Below are 23,241 nucleotides of genomic sequence, written 5' to 3' on the forward strand. Positions count from 1 at the left end.
CGCTATATACAAAAATAGAGCGACAATTTTGAAAAAAACGCATTATTTTTTACTTTTTGTTATAATAAATATCCCCCAAAAATATATAAAAAAACATTTTTTTCCCTCAGTTTAGGCCGATACATATTCTTCTACATATTTTTGGTAAAAAAATCGCAATAAGCGATTATTGATTGGTTTGCGCAAAAGTTATAGCGTTTACAAAATAGGGATAGTTTTATAGCATTTTTATTAATAATTTTATTTATTTTTAATTTTTTACTAGTAATGGCGGCGATCAGCGATTTTTTTTTTTGTGACTGCGACATTGTGGCGGACACATCGGACATTTTTGACACATTTTTGGGACCATTGTCATTTATACAGTAATCACTGCTATATAAATGCAGTGATTCCTGTGTAAATGACACTGGCAGTGAAGTGGTTAACCAGTGGGTGGCAGTGTAGGGGTTAAGTGTTCCTAGGGGTGTGTTACTAACTGTGGGGGGGTTGGGCTTTCATTTAGTGAACACTGATCTCTGCTCCAATCACATGGAGCAGAGATCAGCATCACTAGTTGCTAGGCAGAATGGAGAAATGCTGTTTACACGGCATTTCCTCCATTCAGCCGTCCCGTGAGACGATCACGGGGATGCCCGCAGCGATCGAGTCCGCGGGTCCCGCGACCGGACTCACGGGGGTCCCGACCAGCACGGGAGCGTGCCGCCGGCGGCGCGCTCCCGATGGCAGGGCAGCATTGAATATTGGACGTACATGTACGCCAATATGCCTGCCCGTGCCATTCTGTCGGCGTACATCGTCGTGCGCTGGTCGGGAAGTGGTTAAATTAAAATATAATTAAAGTGGAACTTGAGTTATTTTTTTCATCTTTCCATCTTTTAAATCCTCTGCCCTTGTTGTTTTATCTTTGGATAGTAAAACACGTCCTGTTTCTTGTCTGGTAAAAAGCCTAGGCGTATGACATCATGCACATCTCTCTCTCTCTCACTCTCATGAGAGTTTGCCAGGGAGGAGGGGGTTGAGTCCTAAGATGGCCAATGAGAGCTGCAGAGCTAGAGGTGTGTCTGTATAAATTTAGGAAGCGAACAGGCAGCAGCTTCAGCTGCCCACAGTTAAAATGGATGCAACCAGACTCAGTGGAGGGAGATTTCTGCAGCATATTTGGCAAGTACAGAATCACAGTATATATAAAATAATATGCAAAGTGGGTGGAGGGTAGCTTCAGAATGGTAAAGATGTTTTTATTACAAATTAAGTGAGCAGACTGCAGTTCCTCTTTGATTCATCACTCATGTTCTATTTAGCCATTTTTTTCCATGTTACAAAATTATGTTTTACAAAGAACTGCCACCTGGCTGAGGCTTTCCTGTTAGAAGCACTTTTGTTCCTGTTTGCCCAAGTTTTTCTTTTAATGTTATCTGGAGTAATGTACTTTCTGCTCTCCCCCGTCTATCTGCAAGATAGCAATCTAAAGCATGAGCACAGAGTTGGAAAATTCTGCTTTCCTTATCTCTGTCACAACTAACTTCTACATCAAATGTCATTTTTGAAGTATTAATCCTGATGGATTCTTGAAACTTTTTTTTTTTCCTTCCCCTCGGTTCGCCCGTGCGGTGGTCTGGATGCCTGACTGACAAGCACATCCAATCATTATCTGTCATGCCAAATTTCTCAGTGAGCATTTTGTTAAATTTGAAGCGAATAAAAAAAAAAAAAAAATCTTATTTAGGCCAGCGTGTCAAATATAACTGGCTGGCTCTTGTGTCAGTTTTAAGGTCAAAGCTATTTTTTTTGTTTCATGAGTTTGTTTATTTATAGGCATAGCTATTATTTTACATTTGATTGTTTTTATGGTGGATTAGAAGTTAAATATATTGTAAAAGTTTTCTCCCGACCAAGAAATATTGGACTGGATTGAAGTGAGAAAACCGAGAGGAAAAAAAAAAAAAAAAAAGAGAAAACCGACTTATTGTTGGATGAAGGGCATTCCAACATGTGGAAATACTTGAATTCTAAAATTTGATGGTTTCAAGTCATATAGCTTGTTGTATGGCTTTAAAGTCCATCATGGTGTAGCCTGTCTTTTCGGTAAGAAATAACATGCCAACAGCACAAGAGTTGAAGTACACATACATGAACTGTTCTGCTTGCCAAAAGATTTATGCTGATCACCTACTTGTGATTCAGACACCACTGCCAGATAGCACAACCTGGTGGGTGACCTGACTTTTTTTTTTTTTTCCTATTAAAGTGATACTAAAAAGAGTTAATTGCCATAGTTCATTAACTCAAACCATATATATTGTTCTGGAATTTCTATAAATAGGCAACTCCTATCCTCATATTGATTAGTGGTTCCAAATTAAAGCGGGACTGTACTGGGGAAAAAAATATTAAAAGCCAGCAGCTATAAATACTACAGCTGCTGACTTTTAATAAATGAACACTTACCTGTCCCGGGGTCCAGCGATGCCGAGGCCGATCGATCACTCGGCTCTCGGCTGCTGCCGCCACCATTCTAGGTGAGAGAATCAGGAAGTGAAGCGAATCGGCTTCACTTCCCGGTTCCCTACTGCGCATGCGCAAATCGCGCAGAGCAATAGGAATTGTCCGCGCTGTCTCTGGGACCCGTGTGTGTCCCAGCAGACAGCGTGGCAGGACAGGAAGAGGCATAGACTCCCACGGGAGTCTATGCCCGGAAGTGGGTGTAAATACCTGTCTTTGACAGGTATCTCCACCCCCCCCTCCCCCCTGAAAGGTGCCAATTGTGACACCGGAGGGGGGAGGGTTTCCGATCAGCGGAAGTTCCACTTTAGGGTGGAACCCCGCTTTAATAACTACTGCAGTAGGGAACAGACAAATAGATACACTCAGCATCTTTCCAAATAACTTTTGTTTTTTGACACAGTTGCAGTCTTTTGTACACATGAATATGAAGGTACAACATCAATATTACAATTGTACTTTTATAGTAACAAGGGGCGTAACATAGGTAGGCTAATTGCTAATCCGGACTAGAAAGAATGCAAACATGTGCCTTGTGCACAATGAGTGCAGTGTGCAATACATAGGCAAACATTCAAAATATTATACAATTTTTTACAGAATTTACAAATTGTGTTTACAGTTACTTGGAAATATGCTGAGTGTATCTTTTTTGTGTCTGTTCCCCTACAGCAGTAGTTATTATTAATTTGGAACCATTAATCAATAAGAGGATAGGAGTTGCCTATTTTTACAATTTCCAGAACAATATGCCACTGTATTTTCCTGTAGCTCTCTTGTGTGTGTGATCATATGATCTTTCCTTGTTCTTTAGAATCTGCAGGGAAAGAACTTTAGGAGGGCTTCTGTTACTGTAGTATGAGTATGCACAGCCCTAATTGGTGCTGTGCCAGTCACATGACTAAGAAACTGTTTTAGAAGAATGATTCAAATTAAATTATAAATATTAAAAACAGTTTAAAAGATCCCTATGCATCTTTTTTGAGCTTAGAGCTTATTGAGCTCTAAGAGCTTGAAAGAAAAATTAAACTAGGAGCATGCTCAGGAGTTGACAACAGCTGTTCTACACCATCTCAGGCTGCAATGGGGACAGAGAAGATGGGAGGGACAGCTGAAGCAGGATCAACCATATTTCACTCTACACATAGCAAATGCTTTAGTGGCTTTGTGAGTACACACACACTCTGTTATATAGCATGTATTCAGAGTTTTTCATACTCTGGGTTTAATGACACTTTAAGAGTGCCTGTTCAGGAATGCCTCCAGCCTACGACAGGACATTAAAGGAGCAACAGCATAATAGTTCAGCTGTAATAATATCTTAAGGCCCGTACACACAATCTGACTTTTTGACAACAAACATGCAAATTAGCTGTTTTGGAGCAACATCCGACCGTGTGTATACTTCATCGGACAAACTTTTTCGGTTTTCATTGGACTTTTGTTGGTTGTGCGAACGGACAAACTTTTTGACAACAAAAGTCCGATGGAGCAAAGTCCGATCGTGTGTACAGAAAACCATCGGACTTTGTACAAAGTACAAACACGCATGCTCAGAACCAATGCAAAAGATCAGACAACAATACAGAAGTTGACCAAAGGTGGCGCTGGAGTAATTGAACGTCCTCTTTGGAAGTGTCGTCAGTACATTGAAACTTCACTACGTTTGTGTTTGTTGCCTAAAATGTCTGATCGTGTGTATGCAATACAAACTTATGGCCAACGCCCTTTATACAAAAGTACACAGGAAAGTTTGTACAAAGTCCGATCGTGTGTATGAGGCTTTAAATTGTGAAGCATTTTAAGATGGTCTTTTTAAATAAAAGAAATTCCATGTTGCAGTGCGATGAGAAGAATCCTATTAAAGCCACTTAAAGCAGAACTCTTTGCACATACCTCCTTATACATACATAAAGGTGTGGTAAATGTTCAGATTGCTTGTCTTTAATCCACAATTCATGCATTTGTGTAAGCTTGTCTTGTATTTTGGCCTGTCTCAACAAGGAAGTAGTAGCATTGTTTATCTACTGTTTTGCCCTTGGACAAGGTCATGTAAATTACATTACTGCTTTCGTGTATGAGAGCCGCAACAAGCTGGAAGTACAGCACTAGCTGTGGTAACCGTCATCCAGAGTCGGGAGGAAGTAGAGAGGAGACATTGCTGGAACTAGCAGTAGAGAAGGTTTTTTTTCTGTTCGTTGAAGGACACCGCTTCACTAAATCATGGATGGGTTTCATGCCACTACCTTCAGGAGCAGGACGCTAGGTGCAACTTAAAACGAAAGCACATCTTTAAAAAAAAAAATGGATGTTAAATTTCAAGCACCATGAAGTCCTTTTTAGATTTTTGAGCCATCCATCATATTTTCCTCACAGAGGAAAGAGAAAAAGAGGAGTGGAGCCATGGACCCTTAAAGGGGAAAAGCACTGGTTGACCTAATTAGTCTATGAGGGCCATATTCTGAGATGAGGCCTTTAAAATATTAGTTCTCTAGCTATCCTGTCAATTCATTGGCTTTAGTACACATTCAAAGTCACAGAACCCAGAATAGGTATCCAGATGAGTAGTTCTGACTTCAGTTGTACTTATTCCAAGTCAGTTGGTCAAAGCAGCACCTGTAACCCCACCTGTAGATGAAATCTGAATGTAATGATGTGGCAATCTGAAAGTTTTAACATCAGTCTGCAAAAAATCAGCAGCAGTACAAGGGTCTAACGGTTAAGATCAGGGGACCTTTTTGAGCATTTCTCTGTGTTGTGACATGGTCGGTTTGAGATTTCATTTTCATACTTTGTCGCAAAACCTATTAAAAAATAACCTGCAATTTTGTTGTGGAATATCTAAAAAAAAAAAAAATATTGAATGTGAATGTACAAAATTAATATAGGCCCAATACAATCATAGTAGTAGCAAAAAGACAACATTGACAATGAGACATACTGGGCTCATGTTTTTAATACCGCCATCTTTGTATACTGGCTCACATATGAATGGGTATTCCTGATGTTCCTCTGTCCCAAATCTTGCATAAGCCTACAAGACCAAAGACATCCTGGTACTGGTAGGTTAATTGGCTCCTCTCTAAGCTGACTCTAGTATGTATATGTATGAATGTGAGTTAGGGACTTTGTATTGTAAGCTCCTTGAGGGCAGGGACTGATGTGAATGTACAATATAACAATATATGTAATACGATGTCTAAATTGACATCGCTATACAAGTAGCTGTAATAAATAAGATCTACTGCAGGGAGTCCTTGTGTGACTGCTTTCTCGGCTCTGCCTCCCTGCTGCACCGCTACCCAGTGTTTAGCTGGATCCAGACTAACGAGCTGCTCTCCATTTGGCTGATTATATATGATAGTGATGGCTTTTGTTTAATCCATGCTGTGTTTCCCCCCTGTGTATTTGGGAAAGTTCTGGTTATAAAGTTTGTATATTTTTCTAAATCAATTATTTTAAAGATAATGTGATATTGTGAACATGTTGTACCAACCCTAAACATGAGTATGAAATGGAGATATTGCCTTTTTGTTTTCTGAGATATTTACTTTTTTGTAACTCACATCTTGCAGTCATTCTATTAAGCCTCAAATTCCCACAACATGGCTCATTAGGCTCTAACAATAGCAATAGGTATTGTTCATTACATCGGCATTTTGTTATTGTGCTTTTCTGAGTTTCGGCTATAAATTGGAAAACCTATTATGCATATCCAAACTATGACAGAAATCGAGAAAGTGCTAAGCACTTAATGACTTCAACAAAACTGCATCTTCAGGATATAATGTGGTGTGTAATGTAGCTAAAAAAACAAATCCGGAGTGTTTGGTGCAAAAATATTGGTACCAAATACTACAGGTTCATTTATAGCTACCAGAAAATGTAACTTTTCTTTATCGTACGGGACACAGAGCAACCATAGTAATTACTATGTGGGCTATACGCCACCTTTAGGTGAATGGGCACTGGCACACCCAAAAGACAGGAAGTCCCCCTTTATATAACCCCTCCCATACAGGAAGTACCTAATTTTTTTTTGCCAGTGTCTCAAGGTGATGGTCACGGTGGATTGAAGTGCTATAATAAGGACAGCCCTGTTAGAGAAATCCTAACAGGATCAAGGGGCTATGAAATTAGATCCATTCAAGGTGGCAAAAGAAAGGCCAAAATTAATGGTACCTGAGACTCGAGGAAGAAGAAGCGAGGTTTTTGCTTGTAAAGTTTGTAATGCTCCTCTTTGGAGGGCTGGACCCTGGGATACAGGTAATTTTTAATTTTTTTTTTTTAAGAATAAAGTACCTGAGAAATTAACGCATAACTTCACTTTAAGGGCTTTCTTCTGAGTAGCGAATGCCTTGCCTGTTTTTTACCACTAGATGGTGTTTTGTAACATACCTGGTGTTTACTTGTCATGCTTTCCAGCCTACCTTTGTTCTTTCTGTGTCTGGCAGCGCTCCTTTGGATAGCATTGTCCCTCATCCTGGTCTGCCAGTTGTCCACTGAAAGGCCCTGGGACCGCCTGCCTCCTGAGTGAGACGGCTGGCATCCCACCATGGTAATGCAGCCCTTCCACCCCGAGCTATCCTGATAATGGCACCACCTCGTCCGCATGCTCTGGTTAAAAGGCCACCATAGGACGCAGGGCTCGTGGCTTAGGCGCAGAACGTGTGCACGTGGAGAGTGAGTGTGCACGCCGCACAGGCTCAGTGGCTTTAAAGTTTTGACTCTGTGAAGAGTCTGGTGGTTGACGGAGGGACACAGAGCATACTGGGGCATGTAAGCACTGTATAGGTGTGGATACAGGCATTTAAAGACACGCCTACTGGGCATTAGGCTGAGCAGTGATGGTGGCATTTCTTTGCTTGACTTCAGCTCAGCAGTGGATGCATATTGTGTGTACCTCTGCATTTTGTGCTTAGGACTATGTCTTCCTGAAATAAAGGTGGGGGGAATACAGCAGGGAGGAGCGCAAGGGCACCATTGTCAGGATATGAGGATCCTAGTCGCGCTTCCACAGTACTATCTTCCCCTGCAAGGCCAGAGGCAACTGTCCAGTCTGTGCCATTGATGCTGTCAGGCATAGTGGCTACATCCAACATTTTAGCCTTTGCATACATCACTAAGGACGATTTAGCTTCAGTATTAGCTGGTTTGGTAGGTAAAATAGCCAGCATGATCACGTCTATCTCCCAGTTCGGGAAAAAACACGAAAGGTCCCCTTCTCCCCTTCCTGACCTTCCAGTATTGGAACCGGAATGGGCAGATTACAGTGAGGGGCCATTGGGTGACCGGGAAGAAGGGCAGGCAGATGACTCTCTTGTGAGAAATCAATCTCAGAGGAGCCCTTCTCAGCCTTGCAATCCCAAAAACTTCTAGTCCAATCCCTTACAGAATCGGTCCGTTATGCAAACAAGTTGACCCCAGCGGAGGTGGCTGAGGCCCCATTTTCTTCTTTGGGCTCTTTGAGGCCTCCACAGGGCCCACATGCTTTCCCTTTACACCCACTGCTGGAGCAACTAATATATGCAGACTGGGATCACCCAGATAGGTATTTTGTTCCTCCTGTAAGATTTTCTCTTCTTTATCCTGTGGAGGAAAAGTTCACTAAGAAGTGGAGTTTGCCAGCAATGAATGCTGCTATTCCCTCTGTGAATTGGAATTTAACTTGTCCAGTAGGCAATGTCCAGGTTTTCAAAGATCCAGCCAACAAGAAGCTGGAATCTTTACTTAAAGCCTCCTTTTTTTATAGCTGGTTCAGCAGCGCAGCCTGCAGTAGTAGCGATAGGTGTTTGGCAATCCTTAAAAGACCAGCTCAAACAGGTCATTAAAGGTGTCCCTGTATAGGGGAAGTGGCCCGCGAGTTAGCGGAACTGCCAAGGGCTTTATGTTTTGTGGTTGATGCCCTTAAAGATTCTATTAAACAGATGTCACACTTTGCCCTCTTAACTGTGCATATGCGCAGAATTCTCTGGTTGAAGCATTGGTCAGCTGAATTGCCGTACAAAAAGCTATTTGCAAGTTTTCCTTTTCATGGGGAATGGTTGTTCGGAGACGATAAGTATGTCCAAAAAAATTCAGGTGGTAAGAGTGCCATTTTATCGGTTAAAAGGAGTAGGCATCCTTCATTTAAACGTTCTTCTTCCCTGGCACCAGGTGATGCAACCTCCAGGCACTTTCAACGGCCTTTGCCGTCGGGATCAAGAGGTAAACCTCAAGGCCAAGCACATGGCCAGAAGAAGCCCTGGGGGCAGAAGCGTGCAAAAAGTCCTAAGGCCTCCTTATGAAGGGGTGCCCCCACTCGGTCAAGTGGGGGGAAGGCTTCTGCAGTTTTCAGAAGCCTGGCAGGAAGAGATCCAAGACAGATGGGTCATCCCCACAGTATCTCTAGGCTACAAGTTAGCGTTTCGGGAATTTCCACCATTTTGTTTTCAAAGATTGAATGTTCCCAGAGACGTTAAAAAGAAGGTCTTTATTCCAGGCACTGGACCGGTTGACATCAATGGGTGTAATTATAGAAATTCAAACAGAGGAGCAGGGCAGGGGTTTTTATTCTAATCTCTTCATGGTGCCAAAACTGAATCGAGATGTCAGACCCATTCTAGATGTCAACAATCTAAATCAGTTTCTAACCATCTGCTCCTTTTGCATGGAATCAATCTGGTCAGTCGTGTCCACACTGAGGGGAGGACAATTTCTAGCATCAATAGACATCAAAGATGCATATCTGCATGTGCCGATTTGCCCTGCTCACCAGACGTTTCTGCGGTTTGAGGTGGAACAGCGCCATTTTCAGTTTGTGGCCTTGCCCTTTGGGTTAGCCACTGCCCCCTGGTGTTCACAAAAGTTCTGGCCCCAGTATTAGCAAGATAAAGGATAGGGGGATAATATGGCTCACTCTGGGGTTTAGCCAAAAAAAGAAAAAAAATGAATGAGCTAGATAATGGATGTCAATATTAAACAGGTACAACTATATTTTTAGTCCAAAGGATAGTCTTACTTAGAGCTGTACACTTGTGGGCTGCCAGTCTTTAAAGCAAGAAGAAGCTCTAAAATACTAAGAAAAAGAAAGAGAGACGGCGCCCTCTAAGTGCAGTGATTAGATTAAAAGAAATTTATTATGTGGATTAAAAACACTCACATGTAAACAGTGGTGTACAGGCACATCAGTATTAGAAGGTTCATCCATATATCTCTGTGAAGCACAAACCATAGGAGCTGCGGTACAAAGGTATCGGCATCCATCCTCTAGTCAGTAGCCGGCGGTGTGGTATATTCCATGGCACTTCAGGATGGTCGGAGCGGCCGATTGATACTTCAGGATGGTCGGAGCGGCCGATTGATATAATACGCCTGCTCTGCTGTATATTGATGGTGCGGCATCCGAGAACGGGCTTGAATGAGCGGCGCTTTGGAGCATGCGTGCTCCTTCCTCAGGCTCTAGTTCACAAATGAGCACTCAGGTTCCTGTAGCTTCATTTCCCGAGCTCCAAAAACAACATGAACTACTTTTGTGGCAGAATGGGCATTTATGGCTCCATAGACTTGAATTGGGATGACTAAAAATGCAGAAATCAAGAATTTTACATTTTCTTTTTAGCTGATAATGTTTTCCATTGGTTACAACAAAAACTCATAAAAAGCTTGAATACACACATAAAACTTTTATAAAATGCTTGTATACATGTGCCAAAGCATGTGGTAATGCTCCAAAAATATTCCTAAAAACTGCTCAGCTGTGAATGCATCCTTGGTGCTGGGTTACATTTAGTTGTCAAAATGTGTGAGGGTTATGTTTAAGGGCCAGGGTTGGTGGAGCTGAGTTAGGTGGCTATAGCAGCACAGTCCCACACCAAGACGAGGCAAAGTGCTTTGTCTTCTGTGTGCCTGGTTCACACCACTGCATTGCATCGGTAAGTAGGGCAGATGGTGAAAAAGTATTTACGTATTTGTTTTATTTATTCCAGCGCAACACAGTGCGAGGCAATTTACCACTTCACAGTGCACAGCAGGCACTGACTGACAGATCCACTAATGTACAACCAGGGTGCCCATGGGCGAATCAAAATTCATCCTATCCCTCCTTGAACCAGCTGGATTTTGAGATCAACGAAGCCACCACATCTAAGCAGTGACAGATGCTTCATATGGGGTGGAGGGGTGCTGCCTCCCTAATCCATGTGCCCGGCCCCTAATCTACATCAGGGCGCCGGACACATGGATTCCAATGGTGTTTTTTTTAAGCACTTGATTAGAGCCAGAGGCTCTAATTGGCTTAAAAAAAGAGCACTGTGCCCTGAGCCCACCCTGTTGTATGACAATAGCAAATTAATATTCACTGTGGTCTTCCTGCTTCTCCTCCCAGCCAATCGGGAAGCTGGAGGAGCGCGATTGGCTGAGAGGAAAAGTGATCCTATTGGCCAGTACCGGGGGCGGGGAGAATGTATTGGGAGATCCCAAAATTATTTTGGGTTTCGTACGTTTATTTATAACACAAAGTATGCACTAACTGCTAATGCACTGTATTCCCCTAAATAAACGTTGCTGTATGGTGTTAAATAGCAGCTACAGGCAGGGCAAACAATGAATTCCTGAACTGCTGATTGCGCAGAAAACACTTCAACAATGCAAAAGTCAAAAACCATGTTTAATTTGCCTATATCTGAGTTTTATCTAATCCCCTAAAACAAGTGTTAGCAGCATTTTTTGGTTTCGGATGACATCTAACCAAGACCGTAGCTTTTGTTCTATGACACATTTTATGGCGTACACAGTGATGAGCCGATAAACAAAAATTGTGATGTTTTAGGTGTGTCCTGTCCTGTACACAAAGTCATTGTTTGGTTATTTGACAGAATTTCTATGGTATTTCTGTATGACATCTGTATCCAGAGCCTCCCTCCTTCCTTCCTACCAAGGGACACTTATAGGTCTGTTGTGTAATATGGATGTTAACCACGTACATTACAGGTAACGCAGCAGCCCATCCTGCTGGCTTTGATTATGGAGGACGGCAAGGTTCTCTGCATTATTATTCATTCATGTAAGGCTGAGTAATTCACTGTAGGATGCCTATTGTTGGCTGTGTTCACACTTCCTGATGTACATGGCAAGTTATGAGTCATTTAGAAATCTTTGCTGTCATGGAAAAATCTGAAAAACTTAGTTGAAACTTGTTACAGGTTAGTAATACATGGTTGTTAGTTGTCTGATAGTAGAAAAGTACATATGGCTTAATGCCATAAATAGTGACCACTTACCTGTAAGCCCTTGTACACACAGTCGGACATTCTGACAACCAAATCCGTTGGATTTTGTCAGACGGATTTTGTCTGAAACTGTTGCATACACACGGTCGGACAAAGTTGTCAGAAAATCCGATTGTACATAACGTGATGACGTTACAACGGGACTAGTAGCCAATAGCTTTGGTCTAGGAATTTGATCTGAGCATGTGTGGCACTTTGTCCTTCGGAGTAGGCTACACATGATCGGAGTATGTCCGATCAGAGCATTTTGTCAGAAAATTTTATGGACAAGTTGGAAAACTTGGTCCGTCGGATACTCCAATGGAGACCACACACAGTCGGATTATCCGACAAAACGGTCCGATAGGACACATTCCGTCGGAACCTCCGACCATGTGTACAAGGGCTAAGATGCAGCCATTCTAAACCATGCATGGGTATATGCGGCTACTAGAAGTTAGAGGTCATTTCGTTTTTTTTTTTAAATCAGGTAAAGATTTATTGAGATATCACAAAGAAAAAAATCAGTGTTTTTTCACATATAAACATTTGCAGTACAAGTACAAACGTTGCACCTCACAGAACCAACCCATATAGAGCTACAGTACAGATTTCAGGGAACACATTAAGCAATGGTATATTTAAATAGAGCAGAGGAAGAGCCCCACAATCCTGCGTCATTTACAATATAACCCAATAAGCTTATAAAGAATATCCAGCTATGCAATCCGTTAACAGCTACAGCAGTTACAGTACGTTTAATCAAATTGAGCAGGGGCATGCTCCTCCCCTATCCATGCATTTGGCTCCTTTCGGGACTCCGGCACATGGATTTCAATGCAGACAGGCTGTTTTTTTTTTTTTTTTAAGCACCAATTAGAGCCAGGTGTGTTACAACAGTGAATCGATATTCGCTGTTATAACACTGATCCTCTTCCCTGGCCAATCAGGTAGCGTTTTTTTTTTGACACCCGTCACTTGATTGGCTGAAAGGACAGACAATCCTATTCGATGCCTAGGAGGAGAATGGGATGAGCTGGAAGCCACCATGGAGGAGAGGACTCAGAGCCGAGCTGCTGCACCATGCTGCCTGCCTCCTGCCACATTAGGTGGTGCCAGACTGACCAGCAAACAGCGGAGGATGGGTCTTTGTGTACCACCCCCCCCCCAAGAAAAAAAAAACACTAGCCGCCGCTGGATTTGAGCATAGCATGAATTGCAATAAAAGCCTATCCATTACTAAATCAGTTGGGGCCAATCCCCGGAGTAGTCAGCCAGCCTCCCCAAATTTTGAGCAACTGCCTCTGTGCTTATATACAGTTGTACTCATAAGTTTACATACCCTGGCAGAATTTATGATTTCTTGGCCATTTTTCAGACAATATGAATGATAACACAAACACTTTTCTTTCACTCATGGTTAGTGTTTGGTTAAAGCCATTTATTATCAGTCAACTATGTTTCCTTTTTAAAATCATAATCACAACAGAAACTACCCAAATGACCCTGATCAAAAGTTTAAATACCCCAGTTATTAATGCCGTGCATTGCCCCCTTTAACATCAATGACAGCTTGAAGTCTTTTGTGTTTTTTGTGGATGAGGCTCTTTATCTTCTCAGATGGTAAATCTGCCCATTCCTCTTGGCAAAAAGCCTCCAGTTCCTGTAAATTCTTGGGCTGTCTTGCATGAACTGCACGTTTGAGATCTCTACAGAGTGGCTCAATGATATTGAGGTCAGGAGACTGAAATGGCCACTCCAGAACCTTCACTTTATTCTGCTGTAGCCAATGACAGGTCACCTTGGCCTTGTGTTTTGGATCAGTGTCATGTTGAAATGTCTAAGTACGCCAGCATTTTTTGATAACATACTGCATTCATCTTGCCATCAATTTTGACCAAATTTCCTGTGCCTTTGTACCTCACACATCCCCAAAACATGAGCGATCCACCTCCGTGTTTCACAGTAGGAATGGTGTACCTTTCATCATAGGCCTTGTTGACCCCTCTCCAAATGAAGCGTTTATGGTTGTGGCCAAAAAGCTACATTTTGGTCTCATCACTCCAAATTACTTTGTGCCAGAAGGTTTGAGGCTTGTCTCTGTGCTGTTTGGTGTATTGTAAGCGGGATATGTTGTGGCATTTGCATATTAATGTCTTTCTTCTGGCGACTTGACCATGCAGCCCACCTTTCTTCAAGTGCCTCCTTATTGTGCATCTTGAAACAGCCACACCACATGTTTTCAGAGAGTCCTGTATTTCACCTGAAGTTATTTGTGGGTTTTCTTTGCATCCCGAACAATTTTTCAGGCAGTTGTGGCTGAAATTGTAGTTGGTCTACCTGACCGTGGTCTGGTTTCAACAGAACCCCTAATTTTCCACTTCTTGATTAGTTTTAACACGGCTGATTGGCATTCTCAATTTCTTGGATATCTTTTTATATCCCTTTCCTGTTTTATACAGTTCAACTACCTTTTCCCGCAGATCCTTTGACAATTCTTTTGCTTTCCCCATGAATCCAGAAAAGTCAGTGCAGCACTGAATGAAAGATGCAAGGGTCTGTGAGGAGTCCAGAAACTCATTGACCTTTTATACACACACTAATTACAAGAAAACAGATCACAGATGAGGATGTTTACCTTCAATAGCCATTGTGTCAAGTTGTATGCATGTTATCAGGCCAAAATCACCAGGGTATGTAAACTTTTGGGTCAGTGTCATTTGGGTAGTTTCTGTTGTGATTATGATTTAAAAAGAGTAAACATAGTTGATAATAATTGATTGATAAATAAGTGAAAGAAAAGTTTTTGTGTTATCATTCATAGTCTCTGAAAAATGGCCAAGAAATCATACATTCTGCCAGGGTATGCAAACATATGAGCACAACTGTGTTAACTTTTCTATCCGTAGAACTGAGCGCATTTGATCAATCCACATTTGTGGCGTTGGGGGAATGGAAGAAGTTCGATGTAATAAAAGGAGCCTGTGGGCCTGAAAATAAAGCTCTAGTTGCTTCCCCTCTAGCTCAGTGGTCAGCAACCCTGTCCGCAGGACCCATTAACAGGCCAGGTTTACAAGATAACTGAAATAAATCACAGGTGATATCATTTTCTGCTCAGTGATTGCAGTATTCTAGTCTACATTTCCTCAAGCTAATACATAAAACCTGGCCTGTTAGTGGGCCCCGAGGACAGGGTTGATGACCACTGCTCTAGCTTACCCATTAGTAATTATGGCATCAAGCATACTCAAAATACAATGTTTGGGGTCCAGAGGAATGGACAACCTGGAGGGCAGTGTTCGCTGTGGTGACCACTGAGTTCCAATAACAATGCAATTTTGGGCCTCTCCATAGCCAATGTAATAGATTCCCCTACACCTGTATTATATCTCGCACATATAGGATCAGGGTGTAGACCCATTGAGTGTAACTTGTATGGGTTACGGTGCACTAGTAATAATATGTATAATAGTGGCCATTTTCCATGATCTACTAATCAGGCAGGGAAGAGCAGTAGGTACAGGCCGCAATCATCTGTATTCCCTGACAATGTATATGAGCTACTAGACTGCACATGTGCACCAATGGCTGACAGAATCATCAATGGGGCAGGGAGAATGGGGGAATTCACAGGTACGATGCATTATAGTAAACTAAATGTATTCATTTAACAGCTTCCTAAAACACAGGTTATTCAAGGCATGCCGCGAATGATAACTGTCACATCTGTTTGTGCTATTACCTAACTCTCAAAACTATTCAATAGCTGGTGTCATAACTGATTAAGCACCATGTAAACTTCAAATCAAACAGGGGCTAAGATGGCAACTTCCTTGGCTGTAATAGCCCTGCAGAAAGAAGAGTGGGGATTTTCAAATCCCAGGACCACTACACCAGCTGCATAGTAACTGAAAAGTCATGACCCACACAAGTAAGAACAGGTAAACTTACATTTCAAGTAGTTCTAAAAGCAGCAGTTTTTTTTTTTTACCTTAATGCATTTTCTGCATTAAAGTGGTTGCAAAGGCTGTTGGTTTTTTACCTTCATGCAAATCTTCAGTGGTGCAGTAGCAGGAGCCAATGTGCCAGTGAGGATTGAGCGGGGGGTGGACTGAGCCACACTCTATGTGCTACAGACACACAGAGGCGGCTCGGGAGCAAGCATGCATGAGTGCCCAATAGAAGAAAAAAAATTTCAAGCTAGGCCCTAGTGGTGTCGTGAATTGCTGCAACACAAATCCTGGAACACTGGCTAAATAGACTATAAACGCAAAAATGGTGTAAATAACCATAAATCAATATAGCACAAGGCAAATTGAGTGCAAAGAGAAAATCAAGTACAAGTGCTGATGCGCTGTGTATATCAAAAAATCTACAATGATTTGCAGACAATATCTCAATCAAACATATGTGGTTAGGTTCAAATAACGAGTGCCCCCCAGAGCAAGCTGCTTGGCAAGTGGGACGGGCCTGAAGCATTGGCAGGGGACCCGAGAAGTGGACGATCGGGCTGCTCTGTGCAATCATTACAGAGAGAAGGTAAATATAACCTATTTATTATTATTAAGGATTTAGAACTACTGTAAGAGTAAAAAAAAAAAAAGACCTTTTTTAGTGCATCTCCCTCCCCAAACCCCACCCCCCATACTTACCTATGCCTAATCTTGGTCCAGCAATGTGTATAAGAGCGGCGACTCTCTCTCCTCATAGGCTAAGATGCAGCAATGGGCAGCATTAACTCCCACTGCTGTCAATCACAGACAGTGAGGAGGGGCTGGGCCGAAGCAGTGCTTTGTGTGTGTATGGTCTTGGGGGCAAGCCTGCAGGAATGTCCCATAGCAAGTGGCTTGCTATGGTGGGCACTCTGGGAAGGGGGGGAGCCAGGAGCACCGGTGGGGGACCAGAGAAGAGGAGGATAAGGGCTGCTTTGTGGAAAACCACTGCAAAGAGCAGGTAAAGTATGACATGTCTATTAAAAAAAAAAAAAGGGGGTTTATACTCACTTTACATTTCATTATTTTTAAATGGGCTGGCAGCGCAGCTTAAAGTGGTTGTAAACCCTGTTACACCACTTGTACCTACAGGTAAGCCTATAATAAGGCTTACCTGTAGGTACTGTAAATATCTTCTAAACCTGCATGGGTTAGGAGATATTTACCATATACCCTTGCGCCAACATCATCGGTGCATGCGCACTGAAGAAATGGCTCACTTGTAACGTTTCTTCAGCAGCGTGCCGTGACTGGCGGCTCCGTCATCACGGCTCCGGCCAATCACAGCGCCGGAGCCCGTGAACCCGATGCATACAAGCTCATTATGCCTTTGTCTTCTAGGTTTTTTTTGGTTTTGTTTTTTCGGGTTTATAACCACTTTTAAGGTGCTATAAACAGACTTATCAATGCACAGCACAAAAATGATTCATAGCTGTACATTATGGTATGTTAAAATGCACATGCATTGAGCTTTGCTTTCATGGGGCATTAGGCTGCCATTCAAAATCATGTGCTACACCCTGGATTGTGCTTTACCATACATTGCATTAACGCACTGTAAAATGCAATCTAGTCTACTGTGTATTACCGCAGAACATATGCTCATTATCCGCACAGAAGGCATAAGGCCTTCACAGCACATCATTTTCACGCGTTTTGGCACCCGATTGCTGGACTCCAAGATTTTTAGCTAACATGACTTTACAGAAACCTGTAAACTTAAGCAGAGCATCGGATTTGAACATCTTAGGTAGAGTTTGACAAAAGAGCGATAACGAGCACATCCGTATGTCAAAATGTCCATCAAAATGTGCCTTTCTTGCACATTGGGAAATCTCAACATGACCGATCACCAGTCACTCCCTTTCCTCTGGATAAATAGGAATTAATCTTTCATCACCGGTGAGCTTCATCCTTTTGTTGGATAGATGTTTGCAGCTGAGCCTGGGATTCTCTTTTAATTTTGCAGATTTCATCTGTAGCATTAATCTAGATGGTTTAACATGGCTGGAAGTCGAACAAGCTTTTCATTCTACGTACAAAAAAATATTGTCTGTCTTTGAAGGAATAGTATCATAGTTCTAGTGTTAACCGCTTAAGCCCCGGACCATTTGGCTGGCCAAAGACCAGACCGCTTTTTGTGATTCGCCACTGCATTCCTTTAACTGACAACTGCGAGGGCGTGCGACATTGCTCCCAAAAAAAATTGACGTCCTTTTTTTTGCCACAAATAGAGCTTTCTTTTGGTGGTATTTGATCACCTCTGCGGTTTTTATTTTTTGTGCTATAAACCTAAAAGAGTGACAATTTTGAAAAAAAGCATTATTTTTTTGCTACAATAACTATTCCCCATTTAATATATATATATATAGAAAAAATGTTTTCCTCGGTTTAGGGCGATATGTATTCTACATATTTTTGGTAAAAAAAAAGAAATTGGTTTGCGCAAAAGTTATAGCATCTACAAAATAGGGGATAGTTTTATCACATTTTTATAAAAAAATTTTTTACTACTAATGGCAGCAATCAGCAATTTTTATAATGACTGCGTCATTATGGCAGACATGTTGGACAATTTTGACACATTTTTGGGACCATTGGCATTAATACAGCAATCAGTGCAATTAAAATGTCACTGATTACTATAAAAATGTCACTGGCAGTAAAGGGGTTAATATGTGTCCTAGGGTGTGTTCTAACTGAAAGGGGGGTGGGACTGTGCAGGGAAACTAACAGATCGCTGTTCATACTCTGTATGTCAGTTCACTTCTCAGAGAAACGGAAACTGTGTTTACACACACAGCTCCCAGTTCTCTGTGTGCCCCGAGCAATCGCGGGAGCCCGGCAGTGATCAAAACTGCCGGGCACTCGCATCGGCTCGGGAAGCGAGCGGGGGGGACGCGCACCTCCGGCGGCACGCAAGCGCCCCCTAGTGGTAGTTTGTTACCGAGGTAACATAACGGCGATTTGCGCGATTTGCGCAGCCAAGTCATGCAGTATTGCAGTGGCTAGTCGGCTAGCGGTTAAGTGATGTAATTACAACCCACTGTTCAGACACACATGTGTCTTGCCTGGCACATGTCCTTAATTAGGTGGTGCAGCATTTCCTAAATATATACCTAGGGTTGCAAGATATGCTAAATCGGGCCAGAAGAGTTTGTAGCCATTTCAGGCGGTCATACACAGCCATTGCTCGATTGACTGAAATTCAGCGGGAAATCCACCTGCCCGTAAACTGCCTGAATTGTGACATGCCCACCAGGTGGAACTGAACTTTGTCAATGCTGCAGCCACTATACATGTGGCAGAGGGCCGTCAAGGAGCACCTGTGTGAATAGACCATGACCATAGACTCAGACCATGCCAATTGCTGATCATTAAGGATGCATGCTCTGTATTGTCACCATTTGAGGAGGCCACATGGATGGTGAGCCGTAACGGTGCATGCATCAGTGACACAATCCCAGCCTATGTCAAGGAACACACAGGAGGAGAGAAAGGAGGAGGATTCTTTAACTTTCATAGGCTTCAAAGAAGAGGAAGACATGCGTCAATCTGTAAGCAATGGCTTTCCAACCCCAGGGCCCTTGGGAGCAGTACATGGCTGGGAGGATGAAGTTCCAGATGCTGTCATCCTAAGTGACCCTGAGGAGTCTGCTTCTCAAGCCTTGGTAAATTTGAGGCGCATGGGCAACCTCATGCTTCAAAGCCTGTGAAAAACCCCAAGACTACGTGGCATAAAGGAGAAGGATGATTACTGGTTGGCAAACCTCCATAACTACTGTTATAAGGGGAAGGTCTCAGAACTAATCCCATCCCCACAGAATGCAGAAGATAAAATCTCTTGAGGACACGTTAAAGAGGATTTTATTGAACGTTTTTCCTGACTCCAGCAGGTTACAGTGTTGTGGACAACGTCGTCTTGAGTCTTCTGTTAGTCAAGAGAGGAGCGTTGGAGAAGGCGTCTGCCTAAGTGAGGCATTAAGGAATATTTTTAGTCCTCGCCACCCAGGGCTGTCAGCTTCCACATATCAGTGGCTGCATCTGTATCACATGGTGGGCGATTACCTCAGGGCCATGAGAGTAGACCAATGGCCAGAACTTGCCCAGTATGCTATTGAGTTGTTGGGCTGCCCTGCATCCAGCATGCTTTCAGAATGGGCATTCAGTGCTGCAGGAGTTTTCGTTACTGATCCTAGAATGTGTCTGTCCACAGACTCCGTGGACCATTTAACTTTTATAAAAATGAATCCTAAGATACGTCTACCCAAACTTCAGGATGCCCCATCACTATTGATGACATCCAGATGACAATCAAGTCTCTGGCATCTGTCAAAGCCCCAGGCCCAGATGGCTACATGGCTGAATTGTATAAATTAACAAAAGCCTTTCTCCCTGACACCCTGAAGCATGTCTATGCAGTCATGTGGGAAGGTGTACCCTATCTCCCTACAGGAACACAGGTACACATTGGATTGATTTTCAAAAAAGGAAAAGATCCCCTACTCCTGGGCTCTTACCGCCCAATCTCCCTAATCAATGTGGATGTCAAAATCATGTCCAAAATTGCATCACGTTTGGCTCCTCTACTTCCCTCTCTACTAGACCCAGCCCAATCTGGCTTTGTTCCAGGGTGATCAGCCACCTTGAACATTCACAAGGTTTTGATGGCACTGAAATACGCACAATCACACCCTGATCAGGATGTCGCTATCGTGTCACTTGATGCCGAAAAGGCTTTCGACAACATGAGTTTATCCTGGCTATTCAAAGTGATGGACGACTTTGGCTTTCTGGGTCCAGTCATCGGCTATCTGCGGCAAATGTACGCATACCCAACTGTGTGCTTTGTCACTCCCGACTTTATTTCCAACACGATCCCCTTGACAAAGGGAACGAGGCAGGGATGCCCCCTTTCCCCCCCTACTTTTTAATATCGTTATTGAGCCGCTGTCAATACGCAACTCGCCTGGCAGAGTTAGTGGCATCAATATGGGTAACCACGTTTTACCTTAAAGACTGCCGTATATCTAGATATATATATTGTATTTATCGGCGTATAACACACCCTTTTCCCCCTTAAAATTAGGGTAAGATTGTGGGTGCGTGTTATACACCAGTCCCTGCTGTCTCTGAAGGAAGAGGAGTGAGCACCTTTGAATTACATAGAGTCACGATCTCCTGTGTACCCAGCGCTCTGTCACTTACAGTCACGCCTCCCGGCCACACATTGGGCCACTGTTCTGTCTATCATATGAGCAGGGTCAGGAGGCATGGCTGTGAGTGATGGAGTGACGGGTACACAGGAGATCATGACTCGGTGTAATTCAGCGACGCTCGCTCCTCCTCTTCCCTCTGAGACAGCAGGGATAATCCAACACTGGCGAGACTGCAATGATGAATGATGATGAACGGGCTGCATTGTTGATCAATTTATAGGCTGCAGATGGGCACTGAAAAGGCTGCATTGTTGGCCAATTTAGTGGCTGCAGATGGGCACTGAGCAGGATGCCTTGTTGAGCTGTGACCCTAATTTTGCTTCAAAGTTCTATAATTAAAATGTACTTTTTTTCCTTAAACTTCCCTCCTAAAATTGGGGTGTGTGTTATACACTGATAAATAAGGCATTTAATATTATTATAATACAGGATTTATGTAGCGCCAACAGTTTACGCAGCACTTTACAATATAAAAGGGAGACAATCAATTATAATACAATAAAATACAAGAGGATTAAGAGGGCCCTAATATTTATATATTAAATGGGGGATAGTTATTATAGCAAAAAAAAATGTGTTTTTTTCAAAATTGTCGCTATTTTAGGTTTATAGCACAAAAAATAAAAACCGCAGAGGTGATCAAATACCACCAAAAGAAAGCTCTATTTGTGGCAAAAAAAAGGGCGTCAATTTTATTTTTTGCTACAGGTACGTCGGTTCTTGCAGGAGAGCTCATCTGCAACAGTATATCTGCGTGAGCTGGTTAGTAAGTGGTTAAAAGGTCATTTCATTAATAATATTTTACTTTTTAACATGTTATTTTTGTTATGCTGCTTTTGCAAAAAAAAATGTTTTAAGCTAACATTTGTTACAATATTCTGTATTTGAAGGCATTGACATTTGAACTACCTTCTCAAATTTATGTCTCCTGATGGTTGGTCATTTAAAGCGGGGTTCCACCCTAAAGTGGAACCTCCGCTGAACGGAACCCTCCCCCCTCCGGTGTCACATTTGGCACCTTTCAGGGGGGAGGGGGGTGGAGATACCTGTCAAAGACTGGTATTTACACCCACTTCCGGGCATAGACTCCCGTGGGAGTCTATGCCTCTTCCTGTCCTGCCGCGCTGTCTGCTGGGACACACACAGGTCCCAGAGACAGCGCGGACAATTTATATTGCGCTGCGCGACTCGCGCATGCGCAGTAGGGAACCGGGAAGTGAAGCCGATTCGCTTCACTTCCTGATTCCCTCACCTAGAATGGTGGCGGCAGCAGCCGAGAGCCGAGCGATCGATCGGCCTCGGCTGCCGGCATCGCTGGACCCCGGGACAGGTGAGTGTCCATTTATTAAAAGTCAGCAGCTGTAGTATTTATAGCTGCTGGCTTTTAATATTTTTTTTGTAGGTGGAATCCCCCTTTGAGCTTCTTTACTAAATCCATCATGCCATATATTCATAAAAATGTGTTTTTCTTTGTAAATGTATGGCCTACTAGAGTTGTTGAAAGTGCTCTTTTCTTTGTTTTTGGCCCGATTCTGTGCTGCTGCCTATGTTTATATTGTGGAAACTATTTTTTTCTAAACATTTTTATTTATTTTTCATGTTCCTATCCAAGTTTAACTTGTAATGGCCTATATAACCAAAAGTATTACAGTAGCCACTTCAAAATGTATTTTTTTTTAAAGTGACACTAATGGTTAATTTTTTATTTATTTTTTATTTTATTTTTTTAAATAACAAACAACAATATGATATATCATATTGTTATATCATATAATAAATATCATATATAACAATATCATAGTTAGCTCCACTGGGCAGATCGTTTTGCACAGAGTGGCCCCGAACGTGCTCTTCTGGGTTCCCTCGGCAGCTCTCTTGGTTCCTCCCCGCATCAGATAACCCCCTGGGCGCTCTCCCGGGGGGGTTACCTTGAGGGCGTACCCCTGAGTCCAGCATTTGGCATCTATAGACCCTAGCAGAGAGACGGCATCTCCCCGTGGGACAAGTTTGAGGGTTCAACTAAGTAAAATGGGGGGGGGCTGGGGGCTGGTCACTGACAAATGTGTTTTCACCTTAATGCATAGGATGCATTAAGGTAAAAAAATACAAACCTTTACAACCCCTTTACATTCTTGATGTTAAATTTCAGCCAATGTTAGTATTTACTTTGTACTGCACATCATACCTTTTTGATTTAATAAAAATAAAATAAAAAATTGTGTACTCGGCATGTATAATGCCACATTTTTGTGTGTCCGCTGCTGGTGAAATAGTGTC

At 42.6% G+C, this 23,241-nt stretch overlaps 1 protein-coding gene across 7 annotated transcripts in view; it reads left to right on the forward strand.

The window, feature by feature from the left end:
• Window positions 1-23,241, forward strand: part of MACROD2 (mono-ADP ribosylhydrolase 2) — a 3,459,957-nt gene that overhangs the window by 476,159 nt on the left and 2,960,557 nt on the right. The gene's annotated exons all lie outside the window — the stretch shown is intronic.

Source organism: Lithobates pipiens, unplaced genomic scaffold (genome assembly GCF_037356315.1).
Source record: "Lithobates pipiens isolate NorthernLeopardFrog02 unplaced genomic scaffold, aLitPip1_a1.2 Scaffold_18, whole genome shotgun sequence".
Classification (NCBI taxonomy): domain Eukaryota; kingdom Metazoa; phylum Chordata; class Amphibia; order Anura; family Ranidae; genus Lithobates; species Lithobates pipiens.